The sequence below is a fragment of the Dromiciops gliroides genome, chromosome 6 (genome assembly GCF_019393635.1).
Source record: "Dromiciops gliroides isolate mDroGli1 chromosome 6, mDroGli1.pri, whole genome shotgun sequence".
NCBI classification, from domain to species: Eukaryota; Metazoa; Chordata; class Mammalia; order Microbiotheria; family Microbiotheriidae; genus Dromiciops; species Dromiciops gliroides.
The window spans coordinates 155,514,720-155,520,017 of NC_057866.1; the positions used below are offsets into that span (position 1 = coordinate 155,514,720).

A 5,298-nucleotide genomic window follows, 5' to 3' on the forward strand; every position below is an offset into this window, starting at 1 on the left:
CTAGCTGTGTGACCCTGGGCAAGTCACTTAACTCCAATTGCCCCACAAAAACAAAAAAAGTAGTAACCCAGTTTATCTCTTCTAATCAAGTTTATATTTTTCTCTTGCTTTGTCTGGGATCATGATTGCTATCCCTGCCTTTTTTTTTCTTTCCAATGAGGTATTTCACATTTTCTTCTATTTTTTCATTCTTTTGATTTTCCTTGACTGATTCCTTATCTTCCAAGTGTCCAATTTTAATTTTTAAGGCATTGTTTCCTTCAGTAAGATTATGCACCTTTTTTTTTTCCATTTGGCCAAGTGCATTTTTTAAGGCAGTGTTTTCTTCAATGAGATTATGCACCTTTTTTTCCATTTGGCCAGATGAATTTTTTAAGGCATTGTTTTCTTCAATGAGATTAAGCACCTTTTTTTCCATTTGGCCAACTGAATTTTTTAAGGCATTGTTTTCTTCAGTGAAATTATGCACTTTTTTTTCCACTTGGCCAGATGAATTTTTTAAGGAATTGTTTTCTGCAGTCAATATTTGTGCTTCCTTTTCCAAGCTGCTGATTCTTTTTTCATAGTTTTTTTGTTTTGCTTTCATTTCTCTCCCCATTTTTTCTTCTACCTCTTGCAATTGATTTTTAATATCCTTTTTGAGCTCTTCCAGGAAGGCTTTTTGTTCTTGAGACCAATTCACCTTCCCTTGTGAGGCTTCACATGTAGGCAATTTAAGGGTATTGTCCTCATCTGAGTTTGCGTTGGCTTCTTCCCTATTGATACAGAAGCTCTCAATGGAGAGGGCTCTTTTTTGCTTCTTACTCATTATTGCAGCTTATCTATTTATTTTTTAAGTTGAGTTGAGGTCTGCTCTGGGAGCACCAGGGTCCCTGTTGTGGGGTTCTTGTGCAGGGGTATATGTGCTGTGTGACCGGCTTTTTACTCTGAGGCCTTTATAGGGTGTGCAGTTCGTCCCCCTGCACTTCCTGTCTGCGTGCCCGATCCCGGCGTGCGATCTCGCCTGACCCGTTCGTGGCCCTCCCGGCCGGTGCAGGTTGGTTTTTTCACTGTCCTTCTTGGCCACCAGATTTTTGAGCCAGGTTCCAGGGGCCTCAGTTGTTCGGCTGTGGCCCGCAGCTCCTGCTGACTTGCCCTGACCCCCTCGGCTCTGGGCTGCTGCCCTGTGCTGGGCCTCCCTTTTGCCAGAGTCAGACAGACCTTTTCCTGAAGTCTTCTAAATTATCTCTGGTTGTAAGACTGTGTCTCCCTATCTCTTTGCAGGTTCTGTAGTTTCAGAATCCGTCCAGAGGCTTGATTTAATGTTCTTTTTGAGGGAACAGAAGGAGAGCTCAGGCAGCTTGCTGCTTCCTCTCCGCCATCTTGGCTCCGCCCCCCCCTGCCTTTTTTTCTTCAATTAAAGCATAGTAGGTACTATTCTAGCCAATTATTTTAACTCTTTGTGTCTAAAATGTGTTTCTTAAAAACACCATATTTTTGGATTCTACTTTCTAATCCATTCCACTATTTCTTCCATTTTATTGGTAGAATTATCACATTTATATTATTGGTTATGATTGTTAATTGTGTATTTTCCTCCATCATATTCACGCATACTTTTCCTTCTCTTTGTTTCTGCTTTTTGCTTATAAAGAAGACAAGAGGGAAGTGAGCTTAGCACCAGTCCTGTAGTTTGGGTATAATCTGCTTTTTCTGTTTTCCTGAGAAGAATCACTTTCCCTCACCTAGAGACCAATAAAAGTCATTTTTTTTTTCATTTAAACCGTTCTTTGAAATGTACCTCCTTAGAGTGTGTTTTTTTTTTTCTGCTTAAGACTAATCCCTCCCTTAACCTTCCTTCCTTCCTATTTATCCCTTTTCTTCTCCCCTTTCCTTCCTTTTCCCTTCTTAAGGGAGGTATTAAAAACCCCTCCTGCCTCACCCCTTCTTATTCAAATATATAGTCATTCTACTTATGTACCCTACTTGTGAGATAATTCTTCCTATTTTTTCTCTCCCTTTCCATTCTTTTTTTTTTCATTTATCAGTTTATTTTCTCCCTTCAGCCATGATAATATGGTAGCCAAATTTGGTTTTCAGTGGAGGATCCATGTACACAGGCTTGTCCAGGCCACTGACAGGCAAGGCAAATGCCACTTCTTGGAATGGGCCCAACATGGAGCCTCTTGTCATCTAGCCCAAATCTCCCCCCTGCCTGGCTTTATTTTCACTGTACTGAGAGGCAACTTCATTGAATCTCACTCCAGACTTGAGTTTTTCCATGGCCTCCATGATTCTACCATGCTTTTCACACAGAATATGTTGGACATTTACTACATTTCCACCACCTTTAGGACCCTAAGCCTTCTTATCTGCACTCTCACTTCCAGAAGCTGCTGCCCCTTTCCCTGCTTTGCCAGAGCCGCTCTTCCCCTTGGGTGCCATCTTCCCAGTTTCCCTCCCTTTCCATTCTTTTTTTTTTTTTTAAGTGAGGCAATTAGGTTTAAGTGACTTGCCCAGGGTCACACAGCTAGTAAGTGTTAAGTGTCTGAGGCCGGATTTGAACTCAGGTACTCCTGATTCCAGGGCCAGTGCTCTATCCACTGTGCCACCTAGCTGCCCCCCTTTTCCATTCTTTTAAGATCATAAAAACATAACAGAACCACTCCCAGGGTTCTGGTCTAATTAGACTCTGTATGACCTTGATGATGATCGTATTCTGAAAGAGATACATGTATCATCTCCCCAAATGTAGTGTATCCTTATTTAAAACATAATGCATCTTTATTTGATACCTTACAACTGATTGCTCATTCATGTTTACTTGTTTTGTTTTCTTGACTCTTACGTATATATTTGAAGTCTATATACTGTTTTGATTTTTTTTTAAATCAGGAAGTCCTCTGTTTTATTAAAGGTCCATTTCCCCTTGTAGAATGATACCCAGTTTTGCTGGATAAGTTATTCTAGGTTATAAACCTTTATCATTTACCTTCTGGAATACACACACACACACACACACACACACACACACACACACACACACACACATATTCAGAGCCACAGAACTACAGCTTCCCATTGGTGTGCGACTCATGCCTTCGTTAATCAGCTGTAGGTCACAGATTGGGCTGGAGGCTAGAACTGAGATATCATTCTACTCCTAGGGCTAGAGCCACACCACTACTGTTTACTTCTGAATTTGCTTCTCACTCAGTTTACATCCTAAGTGACCATCACTTAAGGAACACCACCACCCCAGGCACAATTCTTCTCCTTAGTCCAGTCTGGATTTGTAACATGGAAACAGGTAGTGAATGACAGAGTTGTTCTTTGGAACTTATTATTCCTGCACTCTGCATAAGCTAAGAATCCTCTGTGCTGCATCTGGGACCTCTTGTACTGCTGAACAGTCTTTCCTTAAATATGAATGTTCTGGGTAGCTATTTCTGACTAGACCCCACTGATGCCCAGTGTCTACAGACTTCTTTATCTGTTTCCCTATGATGACCAGGTTCGGAAATATGACATGATTTTTTTTTCTTGGATTTCCTGATCAGGACTCGGTCTAGTACATTTTCTAGATCTTTGTAGAGCAATTTTATTGGGATGACCAGCTATACTTTTTCGCTTTATTCCAACATCATAACTTCTTGTTTAGTTGTTTCAGTCATGTTCGACTCTGTATAACCCCATCTGGGGTTTTCTTGGCAAAGATACTAGAATAATTTGCCATTTACTTCTCTAGCTCATTTTACATATGAGGAAACTAAGGCACACAGGGTTAAATGACTTGCTCAGGGTCACACAGCTAGTAAATGTCTTAGGCCAGATTTGAACTCAAGAAGATAAGTCTACCTGACTCTTGGCACAGCACTTTATCTACCAAGCCACCTAGCTGCCCCATAAATCTCAGTTTAATACATTTTGAGCACACACATAAATGGCTATTTTTCTGATATAAAAGGTTGTAAGAAGCTAGGAAATCCTTAACCTTCTAGACATTTTTTCAGTTATAGGCCTAAGTGGCTTTATTCTTTAAAAGGGAGAGAGTTTAGTGTGGTACATAGACAAAGGTATCATTTGGCTATCTACATTGGAATGAAACACTTATTTTTGTCTTAATTATTTCTTCTCCCTGTCTCCCCTCCTCCCAACTCCCTGCCACCCTATGAGAGGAGACAATGTCACCTCAAGATTAAGGAGTACGACTAGTTTATCCACTCCTTTTGGTTCAGGGATATGCTGTGAATGCTAGGAGGATTGATTATGGTATCCCTTTATCACTTGCTGTCCCTGCTCCAGCATTTTGAGGAAAGGTGAACAAGATGAAATATTAAGCCACCCTTCAATCATTCATCACACTTCATCTCTTCACCTTCCTAGTTTAAGTACTCCCCTTCTCAGGAAGCAATTGATGATAACGCAGAGATTCATATTGGGATTTTAACTCTAGAATATATCAAAATGAGAGAATTTTGTACTCTTGCCACAGTGCACAGTAATAAGATATTCATAGGATTGTTCCTTGAAGGGATTCAAAAAGATTTTGTTTTTAGACTGTAGGTTATCAAACGGATGCCCTGGAGAGGGTAAGAGATGATAACTCTCAGGATAACATCCTGGTTAACAACAATTGCTATGAGAATGTCTGCCTTGGTGAAAAATGTACTGCCTTGGGTCACTTCCACTAGAGTCTTGTCTTGATACTTAAACTCTTATATTTTTCAATGTTTCATGTGTCAATGTCTTGTCATCTCACTTAAACTTTAAGGCCTTTGAGAATGTACACTATCATGCTTTGTATGTCTTTCATAGTGCTTAGATATTGTAGACAGTCACAAACTAAATAGATGTATTTTAAAGATTTATATCACAATCACTTTAGATGCACCCAATTTTCCCTTTTCTCTTGATCCTAGCTCCACCTCCACCCTCACCACGAGATTTTCCTTGTAGAAAGGAAAAACAGTTGAATAAAACAATGTGACACAGTGGTCATGTCTGAACATGGATCCAACATTCCACATCCACAATTTCCCATATCTCCATGGAAAAGAGGGAGGTACATATTTTCCTTTCTTCTTTGGTACTAAGATTGTTTATTATAATTATACTCACAAATAATGATTTTATGTCATTGTTCTTTTTGCTTACTGAACTTATATATATTCTTTTCCTGGGTCTGCATAGTTCTCGCTTTCAGTTCATAGAAATTTCCCCATGTTTTCATGAATTCCATATATTCATTTCTTATAATGGTAAAATAGTATTACTTTTAGGTACTATAATTTGTTCATATGTTGCCCAATCAATGGA

General features: G+C 39.5%; 1 pseudogene; it reads right to left on the reverse strand.

The window, feature by feature from the left end:
- Nucleotides 1-2,028: 2,028 nt before the first annotated feature.
- Nucleotides 2,029-2,424, reverse strand: LOC122733002 (annotated as a pseudogene).
- Nucleotides 2,425-5,298: the final 2,874 nt, after the last annotated feature.